Source organism: Rhinolophus ferrumequinum, chromosome 11 (assembly GCF_004115265.2).
Source record: "Rhinolophus ferrumequinum isolate MPI-CBG mRhiFer1 chromosome 11, mRhiFer1_v1.p, whole genome shotgun sequence".
NCBI classification, from domain to species: Eukaryota; Metazoa; Chordata; class Mammalia; order Chiroptera; family Rhinolophidae; genus Rhinolophus; species Rhinolophus ferrumequinum.
This window is the reverse complement of record NC_046294.1, coordinates 19203770-19228796: the sequence shown is the minus strand read 5'-3', so window position 1 is coordinate 19228796 and position 25027 is coordinate 19203770. Positions and strand designations below refer to the sequence as shown.

Below are 25027 nucleotides of genomic sequence, written 5' to 3'. Positions count from 1 at the left end.
CCACTATGTAATTGCCCTAAGGTCCTTTCTGTAAGCTATGATTATTCATTTTATGTCATTCAGATATGTAACCTTGAGATATGAAAAGAGTAAAATGCGGAATGATAATTCAAACAATGAAAATCTATATGTATTGGGAGAGGAAGGGAAATAAATATTCCTCTGCTTCAAGCTGCACAATTAATGGTCTCTGTGCTGATTTTCTGTACTTTTGACAGATCAGAATATGTACCTGGTTTCAATACAGTTTCAGAGAGGCTACTCTATTCAAGCACAATCCATACTTAAGATTAGAGTCTTTATGTTACAAATCATAATGAGAAGTAGCATTTGACAAAAAGGAGAAAATTTGTGCTAAGGGAACATCAGAGGCATCCAAGTTCACACCAAATGTTCTTTTTTATTTCTTTCCTGTTCCCTTTATAGTACATACATAGTTTCTCATGTAGAGTTAAAAAAAATTACATCTGTACATTACGTAGGATAGTAAGCACATACTCTAATATATATTTCAGACATCAGCACTTGCAAGAGGACAGGCCTCTCTTTACACACGTGTTGTGATTTATTATAATTTATCTGTCTATTTGGAGAGCTTTGATGTCTTTATGAATTGCATCAAAATGAATTTGTTGAGGAGTAATGGCATTGCTTCTATTTTTAAATGAATGCTTATTGATTGATTCAAAACACTAGTGAGCAGTTGACTATAACTTTAATTTGTTTTTTGAAGCTCTTACCCTTACATGCCAATTACAGTTTATCAACTAATAAACCATTAAAAAGCGCCCCCACTGGCTCCTCTACATAGCTTCAAAGGAGTCTACCCTTTGGTTCTGAAGGAAGTGAGCAGCCATTTGAAATGGAATTTTTCTTTCCAGGGACTTTGACAGCAAGGGAAAAGCCAATGATTTGTTTTTCAAAGCTGATTATTAGCTACCTACCAGACATCTTTAAAGCCTTTCAGAATGAATTAATCTATCAAACAAAGCAGCGGGGAAAGATCAGTGCTATTTAGCCAAAAGGAAAAAGAAAAGCCTCCCCATTCCTATTTACCTTCCCGTTCAACAGCTATAATTACTTTTCCCACATCAACTATGCATTCACATAATATAACCTTGAATTAGTCATTTAGCTTTCATTTTTCTGCGCAGACTCAACAACGATCACTGGATATCCATATGGCAAGGTCTTTTGCTGACTTCTCATACACATCACCTTGTTGAAAACTCAGAACAACCCCTTGAGAGATTCTAAAGATGGGGAAAGTGAAGCTAAAGCCACATACTTGGTAAACGACACAAACAAATTTTGAATTCAGATCTATTCAATTCCAATTGTTCCAATTTTGCTACCACTTCTAGGGTTGGAGAACATGAGGAACACATGGAAGACAATTATAAGCATGAATGCGGCCATTAATAGCAATGAACCCCAGAGGTTGTAAACCCTGTGAGGGAATGGAATTGTTACATTTGTCATTGAATGACCTTACTCAAAGAGAATTTTAGTAAGTAGTAACAAGCTGTCATTTATATATATATATATATATATATATATATATATATACCAAAAACTGTATACACATTTTAAGAAACGAAAAAACTATTAAAATTGTAATACTCAATATATGCCGATACCAAAAGATAAATACAAGTCACCTTTGACTTCTGCAATTACAAGAGGTGCTCAAAGTGGTTACCGTCAACGTCCAGACACTTCTGATTACGGCAAACTACGGCTTGAGCAATGTTGATCAAAGTGTCCCCTTGTATACATTTCTCTCTCTCTCTCTCTGTCTCTCTCTCTGTCTCTCTCTCTCTCTCTCTCTCTCTCTCTCTCTATATATATATATATATATATATATATATATATATATACTAAATTATTCTTAAATAACAACATAAATATATTTTATTCAGTAGAAGTTGTCAGGTACTGTCAACAATGACAGGGTATGTGTTCAAGTAACATTTTTTATGAAAGCTCTTTTAGAAGAAGTAATTGCCTAATGGACTGATCACATTGTCACACTTCTCATTAGCCCATCTAGCTACCCAAAGCAAGGACAGGGCAATGCCATCAAAATGACAAGACTTGGGAGAAGAGGGGCAGAGTGCCCCAGACAGGTTTGTTCCACAGACATACAGATTTCTGTGTTTGTTCTCTCCTGATGTGTAGGCATCTGGGTGGTAAAAGAAAACTATCATGTTATTCACTGTGGGCTGGTGACTCTACCTGGTGTAATCTTCAGCAAACAGCAGAGGACAGCATCTCGTAATCAGAGATACAAAATAGCACGAAGAAGGATTTCAGTAACTCTGCTTAAAAATAGAGAAAACATGGATATGTCTATGGTGTTTATTAATTTTATTTAACAGGCTGTAGGCTACTCTATTCAAGCACAATACACTCTTTAAGATCTGCGTCTTTATGTTACAAATTCTGGGAATAGATATTCCCTTTTCACTTTCGATAGTATTAAACAGGGATCAGAATATCCTGCGGGATAATCGTACCAAGCTTGGCTCTATAGTCACACATAATGAATGACATATAAATTAACTTCTTTAGAACAACTTCTTTTGAAAACTAATGATAAAATGCTATAGTTAGTAGAAACCTACAACATGTGTTATGCTAGATAATATTACAAGAATATTGCATTTCAGGGATAGAAGATATCCTAATAGAAATTTATCCTTTGTTCCTTGAAATATAGATAAGATACTAAAGTCCAAGTAGATTTGCAAGTTTCTGTTTTTTAAAAATATCTCCTCTACAGGGGCTCCACGCTCCCATCCTCCACGCTATATACGTTTATGTGCTGCATAAGGATGTTTGGGTCAGTGACAGATGCACTGGATGGAAATGATTTGCTAATGTCTGCATTTCCCCCTACACCGTGATTGATTTCATAAACATGGTTTTTTTTCTCTTTTTTTGTATTTCTAATACTGTGCACATAGTTGAATGAATAATGTCTATTATAACATTACGAAACGGAAGAACCTGTCTTTTTTCTCTTACTGAATAGTCTTTGCACTGTGGCACACAAAATATTAGAAAAATGAGATACCAACTGTAACTATAAATAGAAAAATTAATTAAAAACACCACTAAATAAAATAATTTAATCAGGGAACTGTAACTTATGGATCAGTTAGTTGTTGCTATATAATAAACTATCCCAAAACTTAGTAGCTGAGAACAGCAATCTTTTATTATTTCTCTTGAATCTAAGGTCAGCCAGATATTGGTGAAGAGGCTCTTTTGATCTTGGCTGGGTTAGTTGTTAGCTGATCTACAATGTCTTAGCTAGGGCACTGGGGCAACTCAGATTTATTCTGTGTCTCTCTCTATTTTCATCAGTTTGGCCCAGACAAATTTCTTGGCAATAGAAGGAGTTCAAGACAGAAAGCAGAAAGGCCAGAGTACTTTTTCAAGCTTCTGTGTCAATCAAATCTGCTTACTTCCCATTGGCTAAAGCAAGTCACTTGGTTGGGACCATTGTCGAGGAATGGGACAGTTCATTCCATCCATATAATCTATATAACGTTAGACAATCTGCATTTTTAAATGCCCAGGTTTCTAACATGCACAGCAGTTTTGAGGGAAGTAAATGATTGTCTAGGAGATGCTGCAGGTTTGCAAAAATGGGAGGCCCCTGTAAAATTACATAACAAAAGAGAGTGAACAATTAGGGTGATCACTGCAATCAACCACAACTTCTATCCTTTACAAATAATAAATTTTCTGAATGATTCCCGGGGGTTACAGGAAGGAAAATTATCCATATAAGGCGCCATTTAATTAGGCACCTGTTTATTTCAACACATGGTTATTAACCTTCCATTATGTGCCAGGTATTCTGAAAGTTATCACTGACTCCTGTGCTACCCCCACTTTCCTGATCACCTGTGTTGACGCTAATTCAGGAATGGCTCACCCACCTGCCGGATTCTCTTTATTGTATTACTTTCCAGAGACCACTCTTAGGCTCCTCTGTGGACTCATTGCTACTAGTCTTTCTTCTTACCCATGCTATCCCCTCTCTAGCACTAGTTAGCTTCTGAAAAAGAAGTTGTGAGAGAATATAAAGGAAGAAATGAACTACCTACTTGGTTGGGGGAGGAAAGTGGGTAAATTGTACGTGTGGCAATTACAAGTTGCGGTGATACGTACAATAAGGTCAGAATTTCACCACACGTTAAGTGTAACGAGCTGGGGGAACAGAGGAGGCAGAGCTACCTCTGTGTGGGGACAATCCCAGAGGACTTCACAAATAGGAAACCAAAATGTGTTAAGAGCTTCATGAACGTTAGTGTACTGTGGATAGATGCAGGACTGCCCAATTTGCAGCCAGAGAACCAAGAATAAGATGGTTTCTAAGAAAAATTAATGTGTGGCCCAAAGATTAGCAGAGCTAAACCTTAGGTAAATTACATACTCAGCTATGGGATCCGTGATCAGACTATTAGATGCCACGTAGTGATAAAAGCATCCAGATTTTGAAAGTTGTCTTAAAATGTTCTTTCTAGGATATCAATCACGCATGACCTGTGGGAAGGAAGAGCATCAGCGAAGGGGAGAATTTTGAGGCAGGAACCTTCCTTTCTGAGGCTCACGAGGCAGCATGACAGAATTTAGTAGTGACTTAAAGTAATAAGAAGAATGCTGATGGAAACAAGTGTATGACAATTTGGCAACCGATTTTGAATCAATTTAAGCTCAATTACATTTTTAAATGGTGACCCAAGCACTTATAGAACACAATCTCCTTTATCAAATGTTTTTAAGGAAGATAGTGTTTGTACATAGAAACTACATGGTGGTGTTTTCGTACTATCTAAATTAGGATTCCTTGCACCGAGAAGAAAATTGCCCGTAAAGGTATCTTTAAAATTCCACCAGGAATTAGTAGATGGTGTGAATCCAGTTGTGTAATTTGGGAAGACAGCTGCATTTTATCTAGCTAAATCAGCACTTGATACTAAACAACTCCTAAAGAATGTCACTTTATTTCAGCATTAGCCATGCAGTGCAGATTCAAGAAATGATAGCCTTGTTTCCCCACCATATTACCATTGTGTTTTCAGGAAATGAAGTGCATAGATTTCAAAATTCAGTTCTCTTCACATTGAGGATGCATTAGCACATCTGTGATTCCAGGCCTCCAGCTGATTTAGTAGCACATGATTCAAATAATGGTAGACAATCTGCATTTTTAACTGTCCAGGTTTCTAACATGCACAGCATTTTTGAGGGAAGTAAATGACTGTCTGGGAGATGCTGCAGATTTCAAAAAACTATTGTATTTACACGGAACATGAAAACACCTTTATCACCTGAATGAACGAATTCTTTAAGCACCAACAATAAGCATATATAAAGCAATACTATTCAGAGTCAACTTGCAAAATGGTAGGAGGTTGAGAATCATTTGATTCACTACACAGATCTTTTTAACCCATAAACAACGGTGTGGGTTTTATAGGGGAATCGATATAAAATAAATATATTATTTTATTTACAGATAAACATTGTGAGGTGTGTCTAGGAGTTGTGGGCTCCCCCCCACCCCCCAGCTTTATTGAGCTTTAACTTACAAATAGGAACGGTTTCTATTTAATGTATACAACTTGATATTTTCATATGTTGTATACATTGTGAAATAATGACCTCAGTCAAGCTAATTAACATGGCCATTCTCTCACATAGTTCCTATAGTCTTTCCCGCCTTCCCTCCTCCTCCCTCCTCTTTCTTTCTGTAGTTTAATTGTAATTTTGATGTGGTCCTAAGAGGAGACAAGAAGAGCATATATCTATTCCACCATCTTGACAGGAAGTCCTTGGAGTTGTGGTCTGATTGAACAGAGTGTTAAATGACTGAGGGTTTTATATCTTACTACAAATTTCAGTTGACCATCTTCCTAAAAAGCATTTTTATTAAAATGTTAAGATTTTTTATGGAAGCTCATATTTTCACTAGGATAACAATTATGCCACATTGCAGAGGATCTGAACAGATGTTTTTATTTTCCAAAGAAGATACACAAATGGCCAACAGGTAGATGAAAAGATGTTCAACATTACTAATCATCAGGGAAATGCAAATCAAAAACACAATGACATAGCATCCCACACCTTTTAGAATGGCTGTTATCAAGACACAAGAGATAAATGTTGGCCAGGGTGTGGAAAAAAGGAAATTCTTGTGCACTGCTGGAGGGAATGTAAACTGGTGGAGCCACTACGCAAAACACTATGGAAGTTCCTCAAAAAAATAAAGAGTACTAACTTATAACCTAGCCATCCCACTTCCGGGTATATATCTGAAGAAAATGAGATCAGGATCTCGAAAAGATGTATGCACCCCTCCCTCCCCCAATCATTACAGCATTATTCACAATAGCCAAGATGTGGAAACAATCTAAATCAATCCAAATGTCCATCAGTGAATGATCAGATAAGAATATATATATATATATATATATATATATATGAATATATATAGCCATAAGATTTGTGACATGGACGGATCTTGAAGGCATTATGCTAACTGAAATAAATCAGACAGAGAAAGACAAATACTGTATGATCTCACTTATATGTGGAATCTGAAAAAGACAAATTCATAGAAACAGAGAGTAGAATGGTGGTTGCTAGGGGCTGGGGGGTGGGGGAAATGGGGAGATGTTGGCCAAAGGGTACAAATGTTCAGCTATAAGATGAATAAGTTCCAGGGATTTAGTATACAACTTGATGACTATGGTTAACAATACTGTATTATATACCTGAAATTTGCTAAGAGATTAGATTTTTAATGTTCTCACCAGACACATACACAAAGGTAATTATGTGAGGTGATGGAGGCTTATTGTGGTAATCATTCCACAATATATATGTATATAAAATCATCACGTTGTACACCTATGTTATATGTCATAAGGTTATATGTCAATTACATCTCAGTGAAGTTGGAAAAAAGGAATAAAGAATACAGAAAATAATTATGTCACATTTAAATTTGATTTCTTACTTTAAGTTTTACTAATGCTTCCTAAATTTATTTTGTTATTGTTCTCATGGATTTTAATGGCTGCATAAAAAGGCCATTGAGTTTTCTCACTTTTTCCTCATCTCAATTCTGTTTCTTTTACCTCTAAGGCTATAATATTGGAACAAAGCTTATTTTTGAAGAGATCCATCCCCCTTTCTGGTGTCTTTTTCTTTTTTATTCTTCTTTTACATAAGCCTGAGTCCTCAATGTAGGTATTTCCCTTCTCCAGGAAGAAAGATAGTAAATGAAAGAAAGGAAGAAAGAAAGAAAGAAAGAAAGAAAGAAAGAAAGGAGGGAGGGAGGGAGGGAGGGAGGGAGGGAGGGAGGGAGGGAGGGAGGGAGGGAGGAAGAAAGTGCATGTAGGTACTAATTAAAAATTTAGTTCAATCTAATAGAATCCATTAATTTATTTAACAAAGTTTTATTGAGTACCAATTTCAGTGGGTTCTGTATATTACCTCTGGACAAAGTATTAGAAACTTTTCATTGTTTTTCAGAGATGCTTCCGCGTTTAAAAAGGATTAGTATATATTCAGAAAGGAGATATGCTTGACCCCAGGAAAGACCATGGAGCAGTGGCTAGAGCAGCAACTTTGGAACTGCATGGAGCTGAGTTTTAATTTGACAAATATTCATTGTTTATACTTTATGAGAATCACAAATACTTTAAAGCTGGAGCTTAAGGAGTGTGTGTGCCAAGGAAAGAGATAAAATGCCAAGAACTGAACCTGCATATAAAGCCAGATTAAGGATTTTTTTTTTTTTTTCTGAAGAGCTTGTCCAAAAGGCAATGGGGCATCATTAAAGTGATATTAAACTAAGAAGTAACATGATAAGTTTGGGATTTTCAAAGACATTACAAGGGGCAATTTGCAGATGAATTGGAGGAGAAGAGGAACAACTAGACCTAGGAGAGCAGTTAAGAAGCTACGGGAGGTTATGAGGATCCAAACAAAGGCAGCATCTTTGGGGATGTAGAGAAGGAGATCTGTACAAGAAATGCAAAGTGTTAGAATCTGCAGAAGATTATTAATTTGCACGCTTATTTGTGCATATGTTCCTGTGTGTGTGTATGTGTGTGTACATGTGTGACATTCTATCTGGAGTCTATTCATAACTTCCGATCAATAAAACAAAATACTTCTTGAAAATGACAGGGAAGTACTTCCTCTGAACAGGGAATGATGTGCCTGGTAAAACTGTCATTGGAGTTGCTCAAGCATAGGCCACAGGTTACAGTTGGGTCTCTAAGGCAGGCTTAGATTAGATAAGCGGTTCCCACCCATTGTCCCCAATTAAATTTCCACCGGTCGGTCCACTCATAGCAACATGAAATGAGTAAGGACCCTATGGTAGGTTTGCCCTATTAATTAGTTGCATTAAAAGCGAAAGTCTTTGATTTGTGATTAATTCTCTTCTATATTTTTACAACTAAAATTTCCATTCTTATCGTCCTTTAATAATGTAATATAAATATCTGGCAAACGAAGCTGGAAACACTACTGAGGCACTGTACATTTAATCATTTTAATGACATGAAAGCTGTTACATCTGGGACCCGCTAGACTAATGGCCTTTGAGGGTGTTTTGGATTCTTAAGTTTTATGCTTTTATCAGAGTATGTCTGTCTGGAGAAGTGCTTACGTGGAGACCAACAGACTGGTATGACTGACATCATTCAACCTTTCATAAAACAAATCCGTTTCTGCAGACTATAACTGCAGAAAATCCTCCCAAAGTTTCCAAGCACTGACTTTTTAGAGAGCAAAATTCTAAAGTGAAATTGATGACATCTTACCCACACTTGCTCAAATGTTCCTTTCCCAGCAAAATACAACATTGAGAAAATGTTAAGAACCAAATTGCCAGTATCACTCACGAAAGCTGACTGTTTTGGAGGACCCAGCATACAGACCGGCAGACCTGTGCCAAGCCATTTTTCACATGTCACTCCAGACTGCTGAGAGCCTGGCAGTCCAGATTATTATCCCTTAAGGTGCTACGGCCAACCATTGCTATTAAACTAAGATTCGAGTCATGGAAGGGTGCCTGTAAGTGCAGGCGCAGTCAAACACCACAGGATTTCAAATGGAAATGATATGAATTAATTTCCTGAGAAGAACAAAAAAGGAAAATCAAGAAGAAAGGCAGCTTCTTGTAACACAATATGCAGATAATTGGCACCCACTGATTGATTGAAGTGTCAAAAATGCATCTTTCAGATATAAATGAAGCTACTGAAAGAGTTTGGGGCTCTCTCGCCTTTCTCTCGTATTCATATAAAATACTAACTGATCAAAGCAAGGTAAAATTATGGGGTTTTTTTTGTTTTGTTTTGTTTTTGTACCTATAACTTTTTTTCTACTCCAAAAGCTAACCTTTGGACAGTAGTCTCTGGGAGAAAGAGGGTAAGAGCCACCCAAAGACATCTCATGGTTCCAGAAACAAAAATTCCTTATGTTGACATAAAATCCTACTTTTCCTGGTTTCAACCTCCTCAGCCTTTCTTCAACCTGATCTTACATCGTCTGCCCCTGCACCTGAGCAGCTCCAGCCATACAGGGGGCCTTCTTTCTGTGCTGACAATACGGTCCTGGCACCAGCTGTTCCCTCTACCTAATACATTTCCTCCCTGTTCTTTGCAGGCACCGATCTTTTTAATCTTCCAAGGGAGGCCATCTCTCCCAAGCAGCTGACGTAGCCCAATGCTTATTACACCACCTTATTTTAGTTTTGTGCAGAACACGTATCTGATTATCTTTTTTTTTTTTTTTTTTTGAGTTGTCTACCTCTGCAGGAACATGTTGTTCATGGAAACAGGCAAGGCCATTGTCTTTCTTGCTGTACCCTCTAGTCAGAATCCACAGAGAAGTTGCTGAATTCAAATTTTTGAAAGAAGAGGTAAACGAGTAAACGTTACATCTGGAAGCCAAGTGTATAGCATTGATAAGAAGTCAAGGTAGAAATTCGAGAAGGAGGCAGGCTTTCCCCTTAGCAACTATTTTCTAGTTACCCTTAGGTGGAGCTTCATTAAATGACAAGTATGCATCCACTCTTATTTATATTTTGTCAAATACAAAAAAGGGAGGAATTAAAGTTCTAACTTTTAGCTACACATATATAATATTGGGAAAAAGCTTGGCCATTTGAGTCTAACAACTGAGGTTTGAATATTGGCTCCGCTGAATCCTAGCTTTGTCACCTTGGGTAAATCACTTACCTTCTCTAAGCTTGGAAGACCTCATCTATGACTGGTCGTCTATCCTCCGCCCCACACAGTTATAAGGATGGAAATGAAATAACGCACGCAAAATAGTTAGCACTGGAGCTGGCATCTGATGAGCACTCATTAAGTATTAGTGATATTTGCAATTATTAATATGTTATACCAAGTTTCCAGTTTCTGTGTGTCCTCTCTTCTCTTCCACACGTTGTTACCTGGCCACCCAGGTCATTTTCTTGTCTATCCCTTAATAATGCAGCAAATGTGACAAAGAAAACAGAATCTCATTCTATGCTCTTTGGGGAATTCTTCATTGGCATCTCTATGTATCAAATTCAGCCAGAATACCTGACTCGAGGTTAAAGTTACTTTCACCTATACAAATATATATCAAAATGAATGTTAAAATCTGTTTTGTGTTGTTTTTTTTTTTGGAAGCATATCAAAGAAAATATCATTTTGTCCTTTCCCATGAAGATTTAGTTATGCTGTCTTTACAAAGGTCAAATTTTCTTCTTGCTAAGTCTTTGAAGAAATCTTAAAATTTGGTATGACCTTGAACTAATCGTTTTACCTTTCAAACTAACAGTCTTAGTTTGTCTGTTTTAAGTAAGTATAATAATTCCTAACACAGCAGCTGTTTACTTCATGGAAGTGAAGTGAAATGAGTTTCTCATGTTCAAAACCAGAGTCATCTGCAAAATGCCCCTCCACCCACACATTCACTCATTAATCGGGCTCTCTAGTTCCTCTGTGGGCAACAATTTTTGAGTGTGTTCCTTCTTGTGCCTTCCACATGTTTTCACTCCACTTCAGACTTTGAACACTTTGCCCTAGTTCCAGACCATCTTTTTAGTCTCCGGTCCCTCCCAGCTCCAATGGACCCCACTTACAGCTGAAAACACCAGCTGCCCAGCTGCCATTCAAGGCAGCGAGGAACTTGAGTGCTTACTATGTGTCAGACACTGTACCAAACACTTTACGTGCATTATCATGTAACAACAGCTCCAAAGACTGACATGCCCACATTCAGAGAATCTCATGCGCTATTTGATTATATCCACATTCCTGACTCTCTGTACGGTGGCCCTAACCTTGCTCTGCCATTTACTATTAATGATCTCAGGCAAGATGTATAATTTCAAAAGACCCCAAAATCCTCATCTGTAACATAATGAAAGTAGTATGACAGCCTCACAGGCTTTCTTATCTGGCGCACAGTTGGCATTTTTGGGTCAGATAATTATTTGTTTTGGGGGACGTTCTATGCATTGTAGGATGTTTCGCAGGATCTCTGTCATACATCCACTAGATGGCAGTATCCCTTATACCTCCCCGCCCCCATTTTGAAGAATGAAGTGTCTTCAAACATTGCCTCACCACAAACATATTGAAAACTACTAGACAGAGCATTGGGATAAATAAATTAGATACTTTTAGATGCTGGTTGTAAACAGCCTTTTTCAGTCCTTTAGTTCTTGGGACCATCACGTATGTTCCCCATTCCCCAGCATGACCAGAGAACTTGTGGCTCCCACTATTTGTCCCAGGTTTCCTTATATTGTGGTCCTTTCCACCACAACACTCTCACCCTACTGCTGCTTGCAAATTCTTACCCATCCTTCAGAATATTTCTCCTACCTGAAGTGTCCCCTGATTCTCCCCAACTGAATTTCTCCCTCTAAATACGTTTACCATAACTTTTATACCTCAGTCATGCCCTTTACATTCTGCCATATTGTACAGTTATTGGTGTATTATATCATCTCTCATGGTGGGGCTAAAACTCCACGAGAATGAGATTCTTTGTTTACTGTCTTTTTCGTCATTATAGAAGTGAGCACAGTTTCTGGCATATACTTGTATCAGTTACTCATTAAATGTTTGCTAAATTGAATTTAGAACAAAGAAGAAATAAACGACTTATTAAAAGGCAATGCCTAGGAATGTTAAACTAAAAAACGTTAGAAAATAAAATAATTAAATTCCATCCAGATTCTTGTTGAAATAATCAGATAATTGAACCAATAGGGGTTTCTTGTTTAAATTATTCATGCCACTGCCTTTGTTCTCTGCTTCTCTTTGCACGTGTCGAAACAGCTGAGAAAGAATTATAGTTGTCATTTGAAAACTATTAAGTGATTTGCCTATTGATGGACTCTGTATTCTTCTGCTAGAAACAGAATTTATCAAATAAAGGCGGTGCAAGCAAATCTGCATATTGCTTTATTAACCAAGAGGGAGAGCCAGTGAGGCTCTCCAGGGTGGAATGATGCAAGTTATAAGTGAAATCGAACTGTTTTCCCCAGCTCTACCTGTTGTCTTAGAAAAAAGCACCCCCTCATACACAGACACTTGTTTGCTGTGGTCGGTGAAATTCTCTGCTCTCCAAGAGTTTGAAATCTAGACAAGCTTATACACAGTTACTGGTATATGATGTACTTGTGATAAAGTAGAAAAGAAAATGTTCTATTTGGGGGACATGGATTAGAGACTCAACATTACCACTTACGAGCACTGTGACTCTGTTAGGCTGTATAATATATAATGCTGTTAGGCTGTATAATGAATGGTTCCCCAAAAGTGTCCATATCCTAATCCCCAGAACCTGTGGGTGTGTTACCTTGTGTGGCAATGGGACCTTGTAGGTGTGAATGAGTCAGGGTTTTGAGATGGAGAGATTATCCTGGATTGTCTAGATGGGATCATTGTAATCACAATGATCCTTATAAGAGGAAGGAAAAGAATGTTAACTTTTCTTTTTCAGTTTGCTCATATCAAAAAAATAGAATGAAAATAGTACCAGCCTCAGAGGGTTGTTTTCAGGGTTAAATAGATATGCAAAATTAATATAGGCAAAGTTAATATATGTAAAGTATTTGTCACATGCAGACATAATTTTGGCCATTCCCATTATTACTTTTAACAGTTTTATTGAGACATAATCCTCATATCACCCAATTCACTCATTTCAATGTACAACCATTGGGTGTTTAGAATATTCACAATTGTGCGACCATACCGCAGTCTTATTTTAGAATGGTTGGATACCTCAAAAACAAACGCCCTACCTATCCGTGGTCATTCCCCAATCTCCTCACCCTGCTTTAGGCAACCACTAATCTGCTTTCTGTTTCTATAGATTGGCTTAGTCTGTATTCAAATTGATACATAACTGTATCCATATCCTATCCTTATTCAACATTACATATGCATGAAATCATACCACATGGAATCTTTTGTGCCTGGTTTCCTTTATTGAGCATATGTTTTCAAGGTTCATCCATGTCATAGGACATACCGGTACGTATTTCATTCCCTTTTATTGCTAAATAATATTCCATCATATGGATAAACTATATTCTATTTCAGTTATTATTAATGCCGAATAGATACTTTTTGTCTGTAGAGGTGGGAGAAGGAAGGAGCAGAGGTGTGATCTTAATGGCTGTCCAGCAACGCAAAAGAAGCAGGGAATTGAAGAGAGAAGAGAGTGGTTTGAATTAAGCTGAAGATATTGTGGAGACGTGCTAGAGACTCATAGGCTTCCTAGGGCCGGCCCTGCATGGGGTCTGAGGTAAATCAAGTGACACATTCATTCTATACAGAGGCAAAGGAATGCAGAAGAGGTTCCTGCTTCCCTACTAGCCCTGTTAGGATGGGCAAGCCATTAAACTTGAAATGTCGGTTTCCTCCAAACATCTCTCCAACCCTCCAAATCCTCCCCTGCAGACCTAGGCCTACCTGTCAGGCCAATTGTAGTAAGGAGAACGTATTAATGAAGGAATAACTATGTTATTAAGGGAAACTTATTTTTAAAGTACAAAAATGCTTCAACAATACATTGTGCTAGAGGCATTTAGTAATGTTTCCTGATGACCAAAGAATGCTTTAGAAATCCTTGAATTTCTTAGGAATTCACAGATAAATAAAAAACAAATCAGGCCCCCCGCCCCAGCTAGCCATTGTGGTTAGTTGAATGGGTCCTAATAGACGTTGGTACCCTATTCATCACTGTACCGTATTGCTGCCACAAGTTCTAGGATAAGGGAATATCTTAATAAACTCATTTTGTTGAAGCAAAAAGCCAATTGTTTATAAACGTTACTGTAAGCAGAAGGAACAGGGCTGTGGGGAGAGATGGAGGGAGGAAGGGAAGGAGGAGGTAAAGGAAAACAGAGAAGGGAGGACATGAGATTATTCTTAAGAAGAGGTGCAGCTACCAGACCAGCCAGAACCTGATTTCAGTGGCCAATAGCAGACCCAGGATGCCATCTTGCCCCTCCAGGTGAACTTTAGCTAACTGTAATGGATCATAATATTATTGGCATTACAGGGAGGGCAAATCTCCACCCCTTGTGTAGCCATGACAATTCTGACAAAGGCCACATAAGGCAAAAACAACAACAATAAAAAATCCCTCCTCCTGTTGGGAAGGTGTGGTCAGCAAAGACCAGCCTGGGTAGGACAATAATGCCACCCCTATGTCTTGAATATTTCATGCCCTCATTTCAAAAAGAATAAATCACCAAGTCCAAATCCTCTTTGGAGCAGTGGCTATTCGTCCAGCCTGCCCACTACCCTACTCTGGGAGTGCACTGTCCTATCCTCTTTCTTTCAGTAAATTCACCGCTTGCTGGACTTATTCTGTATCCCTTTGAAGTCTTTCCTGTGGTGCAGCCAAGAATCCATTCTCCAGCAACATTACAGTTTATTAATCAGTGTCTGCATGCCTTTATGTTATAATTCTTCTTAAGGAAACCGTAAAGAGGTATTGTTGACGAAAACCTAGCTTCCATTTAATGAGCACGTACTATGCGCCAGACAGAGTGCTAAGTTCTTCAAGGGCATTGATTCACAATAATCCTCCTTTTATAAAGAACTTGACGGTAAGAGAAGTGAGTTACTTCAAGTTTAAAAAGTAACTCACAAAGTTGGGGCTTTAAGCCAGTTTGATCTAAAGCCAAAGCCTTTAAAAAGGATTTTGGTTTACTTTCATTTATTAGAATTTAGTACAATAATTACCTATTATCTCATATACAAAGACTTGATTCTAAAGAAAGGATCTGGAGGCGGTGGTTTGTTTTGCTTCACTTAGACTCCACTTAGAAATATTCCGAAAAACATACACATCCATTCTGGTACTTGATCCTCCACTAAAGGGTTCACCTGAGCTGTTTCCTAATTCGAATTATATTCCTTAAAGAAACCAAGAACTTCTCAGATTCATTGTGTCATTAACTGTGCCAAAATAGAAAATGTCTCCATATTCTGTGCCACCATACTTTATTCTGTCATTCTTACCCAAACTTTTCAAAACTCAACTCATCCAGGAAATCTTCTGCAATTGAGGCGGAAGCCATCCAGACATTCTGTTAATATCTTCAGTGTGATTGATATTTCTCTCCCGCTGCGTGGCAAGATAGCATATGTGTATATGTGGGCAAGCATATACATCTTTATGTGAATGTGCATCTGTTCCTCTCATCTCTACCATATACTATTAAGATATTAAGCTCTTAGGGTGTGTCCTTGCTTTCTCCACAGAAGAGGACATTTATCCACCTGGATGACCTCAGTGCCTAGCTCTTTGGCATGATATACATGTTCAATCAATAATTATTGAATGAGTGAGTGCTCAGTGATGACAGTGACATTCTTGAAGGAAAACCTGACACACAGCGAAAATAAGACCATGTACAAATATAACTGGAGGTAGCTTGCCTTCTCTGTTATTTTAGTTTTAAGTGTTCACAGTGGAAATGCATGTAGAACAGCTGGGGCTTAGCAGGTGATTCTCATGTTGCCTCTGTTTTCCAAATGGTTACCAGATACCAAATACACCATACTAAGGTGAGCTTTTCCTCCTTCAGATATGATCAACTATAATAGAATGATATATTCTTTTGGACATCTTTCATTTTTAAAGCTCTGGAGCTCTTTTGTATCTTGTTACTTACCATGGAGGTATCCCTTGGGTTGGGGCAAAAGAAAAAAACTAAAGATGAACAATGGGGTTCTAATTCACCAACTCTCTTTTGTTAAAAAAAAAAAAAATCTGAAAAGTGAAAATTCTGGGTCCTCTGAACCTCTTGCTTGATTATATCTGATGTCAGTCTTTTAAAATTATTATTGTACTTTAAATAACAACAGTCACCATAAATAAACATTATAATGTGCTCTGTCTGTTCCAAACACAGTCAGAAGAGCTGTCAATGCTTAAGATTTGAATCATACTGTCTAGATTTTAATCCCATATCCACCTCTTTCCTATTTGAATGATCTCGAACAAGTTAATTAACTTCTCCCTCCTTCAGTGTCTCTATCTTTGAAGTAAAGGTAGAAACGGTGCTGTGAGGATTCAGGGACATAATTTATGAGAAGAGGTTTAGGTCATATCATACGCATAGGAGATCCTTCCTCCATCACTGTTACTGGCCATTATTTTTATGATAATAGTGATACTAAATCGACTGGGATAAGTAATCTCCTCCACAGACAGACGAATTCTAAACCTCTTAAAAGAAGGATTCCTAAACTTTCATGGCACTAACATAGATGCATCCAAGAATGCTAAGTGAAAAGCAATTTCCAGGGAACCAAGAGCTAAGGGGCTGCTTCCGTCTTAGCCTTAGGTGTATAGGGCCCATTTTTCACCTCAGGGTTACTAACGTCCATGAATGCAGTATGGGGGTGGTTCCAATATTCTAGGAGAAGGGGTGGATTCAACAATCTGGATGAAAGGGGAGGGTACTTAGCATGAAGGGCATTCACCTGAGTATTTAGTTGCTTCCAAAGCCTTGGTAGTAGTGGTATTATAAAATGTCTCAAGGTCTCCCAAGCAGCACCTGGGCGTCTTCCCTCACCCCTTTCTTTTGCACATTACAGGACGGCAGAATTTTGAGTGTGTCACTTTACTCACTCTACAACCCATGCACTCCTGTCACTGAGCCTGGAGTACCTACGTAGCAGACCAGAAGTAATCTTGCATTTGCTTTGTTGCTGAGTACCACATGCATTGTTGTCTTTCCCTTTCAACTATCTTCAATGTCTCTTTTCAATCCCTACCCCTGGGAATTATAGTTCCCATTCTTTTTGTTCAGTCCTATTTGTAAAGGATCAACTGGTTTAATTTATACTAGTTTTGAGCCCCGCCCCCATGCTTGTTACCATATTGCTGGGGTCTACCTTTCAGTCCTATGACTTATAACAACAGGCAAGAGATATTGTCACTGTTACAAACTAGGACAATAGGAATCACAGTTCAATCCCATTCCCAGGAAAACATGGTATGTCCACAGATCCACCTCCTTCTAGCGTGAAAACAATATGACTCTAAAGAGGTAGTTTGTCGGTGTCTTTTAATGGAGGTAGAGGGTCATCTATTATCCTTTGAATAACTTTTCCCTGAAAGTTTGCAGTGTTATTTTCTTAATTTATAGTTGACATGTCTACTTATTTTTTTGTTTGAAAAACAGAGCATGTAAAAGAATAACCCATAATTCTACTACTCAGATATTTTCTACACATATAAACGCATAATATATGTAATATATAAATTACTGATGTTACATTACCCTAATTTCCTATAATCAGATTTTTAAAATTAATAATGTATTGTGAATATAGTTCCACGCCTATGCATTCAAAGCAACAGCATCAGTACTAACTGTATGGTGTTTTATGGTACAAATAGGCCATGTTATAACAAGTCCTTTACTTTCAGGTATTTAGGTTGTTTTTCATATATTGCAATTGTTTACAATGTTCCAGTGATCATGCATGTGCATGTATCTTCATTTGCTCACTGATTTCTTTAAGATAAGTCTTAGAAAAGGGCCTGTTAGGTCAGGGGCATACATATTTTAAAGATTTTTGATAACGTGCTAGATTGATCTCCACAAGGGTTACACCAAGTTACACTCACAACAGCAGTTCATAAAAATGCTTTTTCTCTATACTCTTGCCACTACTGGGTGTTTTAATTTCGACTTTCAATTTAGAGAGTGCGGAGGAGGCATCCCATACAGTTTGAAATGTCCCTGAGTAGGGCCACATCAGATTTATAGTATAAAGTCTTGCTATCCAGGGCCTGAGTCGTGGGAATGTGGGCATGTTTTTTCTATTACCAAGAACTCTATGAATCAGATCTAATAACTATTTCAGTCACTACCAATATAACCACATTTCAGAGACAACCCAGACTGGAAAAAGCTATATATTTTTTTTAATCAAAAATTCCCATGGATGTGATAATAGGAAATGTCCCTTTGGTTCTCTTTAGATTGGGGCAATAATATTGTTTCACTTGAAATTCCCTATCTCATTTTAGACATTGGGGGATCTAGTTTATAGATATGTTTCCAGGCATAAGTGGTACTCTATCCGTTCCTACATAAAATGTCAATCATAAAAGAACAGCCACTGCAACTTAAGCATGTAGATGTCTACGTTTTGTGTATGAATCACAAAGCTGACAAGGCTATTTAACTTTACTTGTTCCAGCCTGTTGCTCTGTTCATTTAACCACCTTTCACAAGATGATAATTTTCAGTCCCTTAGCAAGGAGAAGTCAGAAATAAACTTAAGTACTCACCGAGCCTATTCACATTAAGATAACAATTCCAAGCGGGACAAAAATTTGCAGCGCGTATACACAACAGAAGGGGAAGAATTGTGATAGTTCATCAAACCAGTGGTTGTATTTCTGATCTCCCCTAGGATTTTTATATGTTTTTGCAAAAGGTTCTTGGAAAACCTCTCTGAATATTCAAACATTCCTATAAAACCTGTTATCCATTCATTTTACTAACTGATTCTAAATATGATTAGAAACCTCTTAATCGTAAGGCAAAATTAAGGTTAGAAAGCTGCCAGTATGATCTGATTTTATTATGCTGTGATTTGTTGGTGCCCAGAAACCTAATAGCTTTGAACTTCTGATATAAATTCTTTAGGATAGATCTATTGGGGATGGATATAGCTTCCATTTCTTACATGTGTTAGTTATTTATTTTGATTTTGATTTCCTAATATGCTAAAAGAATGATGTTATAAAGGTTTGGGGGCTACGGGAAAAAGACAGAACTGTCGCTGATGCACTCTGAAATAGAAACGAAAATCTGCATATTTGGGAAAATAGTCTCATCGATTCATAATTAATCAAGTTATTATTTCAATCATTTATTCAGCTACCATTTACTAAATATTAACAATGAGCACATCTTTGGTTGGATTCAATCTGGAAGAATCCTGAGGTCTTAAATTAGGGTCCTAAAATAGGATTTCTATTGGTTTCTTCCTGGAGCAGGAAGCCCTACTGAGCTAGGACCACTTTAAACGTTTGTTTAAACAAAGATATTAGGTTTGGCTCCCCAGGGAAGTCCTAATCTTTCTCTTTCCTTAATATCCCTCTTCTCTCTTTCAGCATTATATATATATTTCTTTTTCTTTTTCTTTTTGTCCTTTTTGGAGACTAGTTGATTTCTCTTTATTGAAAGGGTTTTACTTTTCCCCAGTAGCTGGGTATCTAGTCTGGCATCCCAGTAAAAGAAAGCCATGGCTTCATATTCTAGAGCTGAAAACAGATTACATATTTGCCCCATTTCCCTCCAATTCATACCTCACTGACAACAGTAGACACGCCAAGCAATTTCTTGAATTTGTGCATTTGTGGTCATACTTCCTGATTCCTAAACTCTTCTGCATCTCCATCTAGGCACTGAAATGTCTTTGGTCCATTCTCCAAGCCCCTTCCTGAGATCACCCCCAATGGCTGTATTTTCTTCTCATTCCTCTTCCATGGTTTCAGCAGTTTTAGACACTCCTTACTGAGACTACGACACTGTGCTGTGTTTTGGGTTAAAGTTAGCTAGCAGAATATTTTAAATTGGTTTCCATTCCATGCTTTAATGGGACAGATGAGAGAAACCAGGCTCGTCTTTTAAATATCTGATGTCCACATTACCTGTAGGAGCAGAGGTTTGGTGACAAGGAATAGTCTCTTTCTTTCCAAGTGAACACAAGATAAGATCAGGACCTTTATAGATTTAATCATACTTTCACGCATACATAATAACTTGAGGAAGTATAAGTTTTGACTGTCGAATTTAAAAGGCGGGTCCATTTACTAGTCCCTTGACATTCTTTAAGGATATATCCAATAGACTTTTGCTAATAGTCAGCTTTCTAAATGTCCCTCTAGTACACACATTTTTGTGGATTACTCATGTTAATAGCCAATATACCATCTATACAAAAAGGTGGTGAGTATGAAACAATATCAAATATCCACACCTCCTTCCTGATGACAGCTCTACCTTATGTTTGATGATTCATTCTTCCCCACAACATGCATTTATGGTGGACTGGTAAATGCAGATGAGCACCTTTCCATGATAGAAGACAGAATGGCCCATTCCATTATATTTTTTCTTTTGCTATTCCAGTATAACCAAGTGGGTGGGAGTAGGGAGGAAATCAACAAAATCTCAACAAATCAAATGACCAAAATAAATCAAATTTTTTTTTTGCATGATCTTGAATCTCACATGAAGAAACACAAATATGAAAGGAACAGGGTTCATTTATTCTAGAGGCATCATTTGGTTGAAAATATTAAGGAGGTCCTGCTACCAGGAATGTCTACAGATGTTTGGCTTGGTTCATAGTTCTGTACCAAGTTTATTATTTTACTTTTCTCCAAGCTTACGGTTCTTTTTTTATACTTTAAATACGTTTTCTTTCCTCAGTTTTGTTTTTTCAAATAAATAAATCCAAGTGACGTACGTGATTTATTAAATTACAATTACAAATTCCCATTGAGACTAGTACACTAAGGAGATAGCTAAGCTCTCTTATTACTTAGATAAACTATTCCCTCCACAAACTCTTTTCAGAATAATTTAATAGTATGTCTGAAAATTAAAAATTACTAATTTTTTTTAAAGCTAAAAATCACATACACAAGCAGTCTACCATATAGTTAACCATTACTTAACATGTCCATTGTGATTCTGAAAATACATGACTTTCACAGGCAGTTGGCAAAAATTCGGCTTAGAATCTGGTTCACATCTTAAAGCAGGAGAAATCCCAGTGCTGTGGCTGCCTCCATCACCCAGGAGGGATTTTCTTAGTGTGGTACTAGGTTAAGAAAATCCTGGTGCAACCTCTGAAGACCCCATCTTCTTGTTGGCAGGTTACTCCTATTCTTCAGTGATGTTAGGGAACAATATTTATTCCCTATTTCTGTTTTTATTCCAGGTGAAGACTACTCCTTTATATTAGCTCACCTGGCCTCTTTTTGCTTCCTTTACTCTCTCCTCTCCTTGGTCATTTGAGTTATTTGATTGGGGAACTTGGGAGCTAGACTGTCAGTTTATCCCATTCTCTTCACCTCCATCTTCAGGGCAGGCTGCTTACAGATGCATTTGAGCCTGCCACTCCACTCTGCAAATTTTAGAGTGCAGGCTGCCACGTGAGCAAGGCCAGCAGTTGCTCAGTGCTTCCTAGAACAGATGGGTAAATCTATCTAGTGCTGGGGTTAAATGTTGGGAAGCCTGTGTTTTGCCACACGCTGAAATAATATTCTCAGATATTAACTGCATCATTCATAAAAGTAGTATCTGGCTCTCCATTTGTCTATTGTTTTGACTTATAAAATCTCACTTTGTTCTGAACTTGGGTAGCTAGAACAGAAGCACCCCCAAAACCAATTAGTAGTACTTGGAACTTACCTTATCAAAATTTCTCCAACAGGTTCTGATGTTCCTGAGAAACCTCCAAGAAGTTAAAGAAGTGCTCTGGATTTCTGCAGATGATGTTTCTTTTACACCTGGAGAGAGACAACATACATATATTTTTAAACCATACTATACAAATGAAAACAAATTAAGGGGTAGACATTCCTGCCTGCTACACTCCCCCAATAAAATTTAATCATTTGAAATGATTCAATATTCATCTATCGAATATAGATAAATAACTATATATGAGTATATATATTTATATATAAATACACACACACACACACACACACACACACATATTGACTTTAGTTTATCCATATCTAGATTTGCTAGTCTTTCTTTTGTCAATGTTCATTGCCCTGTTATTGAAATATGTCACATATATTTCATTAGAGAGACTTTCTATTATATAAATAGCTTTGTGTATATACATTAGAGAGACTTTTTGATTTTACCCCATCCCTCTGTCATGAGCTCTAAACAATACAGATAATAATCAATTTGTTTCAACCCTAATAGCCAAATGGACAAAACAAATAAACAAAACCTAGAAAATATACATTGTGATTTACAGATTTCTCAGTTTGATATAGCAACAAGAAAATAAGTAGATACAGGCATTGGATTAAGAATCAGAACTGGATTCACTTTGTAATCCTACCATAATTAGCCAGGCAATTTGGGGCAAGTTTCCAAATCTTGCTGAGTCTTAATCTCTCCACATATAAAATTAACGGCTTTGTACAAAATTGCCTCTGTGGCCCCTTCCATCTTTCAATTTCTAAGGACATGGTTTGATGTAGGTAGAATGGTTAAGAAGAATGTAAGGTAGTAAAACTACCATGTTTAGATGACATGTGATTTTTTAAAATAAACTTATTATGTGTTACTTGCAGATAAATGACAGTAAGTTGACTGTAATCAATTAATTTCAGGTTCACCTATTGATTTGAAAAATAGTAGTTCTGTATCTCATGAAGCTAAGTAAAATTCGATTTTTGACTCACAGGATTCATAATCTTTTATGGCCTAATGACCAGTGGTTCAGCACCAACCTTCTCTTCTCTTAATATTGAGGGGAGAAGAGGGAATACTGAAGGAATTGGGGAAACTGTAGGCAACTTGTAAGATAGATAATAGAATTTGGCATTATATCAAGATTCACTGCCCCATCCACCCAGGTACCTTCTTAGGAGAAGTGGGGATGTTTCTATGTGAAATATTCATGTCTAGTTTGTGTTTTATATGTAATTGTCTTTCAAAAACAATAATTCCTAAAACTGAGAATTGAGTGATAGCTGAAATTACTACTCACTAAAATAGTTTTAAAACATGAGATTTTTGTTGTTGTTGATGATGTTATTAGAATAATGGAGACAAATTTAAGTCCAGAGTATATTTATGACACTGGGATAAACTCTGCATTATTTTTAAGCCTTATAACTGCGCTGTAAAAATTTTGAAACATGATCCTCCTTTCATAGGTGAAGAAACTGAGGCATAAATCAATCTATCAGAAGGAGGTAGTAAGTGGCAGAATTAGCAGGTGTGTGTGACTCCAAAGCCTATATTCCATCTTACGGTGCTGTATATCCTGGCACTACAAAGTTTGTGGGCTACACGTAGGCCAGTAAATATTAATTACAATAGGTTCTCTCAGGCCTCTATTTATCTGAGCCTCTGAATGCATTGGTTACTATCTATCTTTTGATATATGAAGGCTTTGTCTGATTTCTCTCTAAAACTGTGATTTTTGTATTTCATTTCTATGAGCAGGGCAACAAAAGGCTGCTTTTTCCATCTTACAGCCTGAATGATTTTTTTTTTTTTGGCTGGTATTTAGCATGTTTTAAAGGCATGTACTGATAGAAGGATGCTTACTTTGTACGCACGATGGTATAGAGAGCTGAGTGAGGCACAGACATAGGGTGTGAAGAAGCATTCTGGTGGGTGGTTGTGAAGACAAGAACTAACGAGAGGATTTGTCAATCGGAACAAAGTGAATCATATCATCATACAGATTCAGAAAATGTGGGGCTGGAAGAGGCCTCACGATCAATTAGTTCAAATTTTATAGTGCGTAGGTGAAGGAAATAAGATACAAGGTGTTCCCGAACTAGAAACCAGGTTTCTGGACTTCATCCAGCCAGCTTTCAATAGTAGCATCAAATCCCCAATTGTATATTGATATGCATGTCTTAAAAAAGAAATTTACTACTCTAGGCTTGCATGTGTAAGTCGCATGGTGTGGTTTAAGATCCAGAGAGCATGGTGGTTATGAGAAAGATGGAGTCAGACCAACCCGAGTCCCAGGGTCAGCAACATCATGTTCTGATTGGAGAACTTTAGTAAAGTGGCTTAATCTCTCCATGGGACAGGTTCCCGATCTGTAAGGATGACGAGAGCACCCTCCTTGCTGTACTGCTTTGGGGATTAAAGGAGAACTTTTTTATAAAAGACTTAGCATCAAGGTCTAGCACAGAGTAAGTAAGCGTATACAAAAATTGTGCAGGTGTCGTCCTCCTCATCATCATCACTATACTTTCTCTTATGTGAGCCTCACAGAATGAGACATCCTTTGAAAATTGTGTTTTTCTTTTAAATAAGGAAATATAAATCCCAAATGAAAGGAGATCCTGGCTGAAGTACTAACAAAATAGACTGCAATCACCAATAGGGTCATGGAGACTTTAGGTTTCTCATCAGTGAAATGGGAAAGACACTAATTACACATACTTGAAAGTGTATGTGCAATCCTCTGAAACACTAGATTCTGAAATTGATCTTTCTGCTCATGAATATCCGATTCAATTGCACTCAAAGGCTAAGGTTCTTGTAGCTTCTCATAGCCTGACCGTGTAACAAAAACCAATGATTTTACATGACAAAGAGAAATTCTCACTTTTTCTCTTAATCATAAGCTGATATAAAAGGATGTCCATTTGGATTCTGTTAGAGAGCTCAGTTATGCAATATTCATACAAAAATAGC

The 25027-nt window shown here is 37.4% G+C and overlaps 1 protein-coding gene across 3 annotated transcripts in view; it reads right to left on the bottom strand.

The window, feature by feature from the left end:
- Positions 1-25027, bottom strand: part of LRRC4C (leucine rich repeat containing 4C) — a 464114-nt gene that overhangs the window by 160404 nt on the left and 278683 nt on the right. For all 3 annotated transcript variants that reach the window (XM_033121877.1, XM_033121882.1, XM_033121883.1), the window contains exon 2: positions 22025-22122. The gene's annotated coding sequence lies outside the window, so the exon portion shown is untranslated. The remainder of the gene's footprint in view (positions 1-22024; positions 22123-25027) is intronic.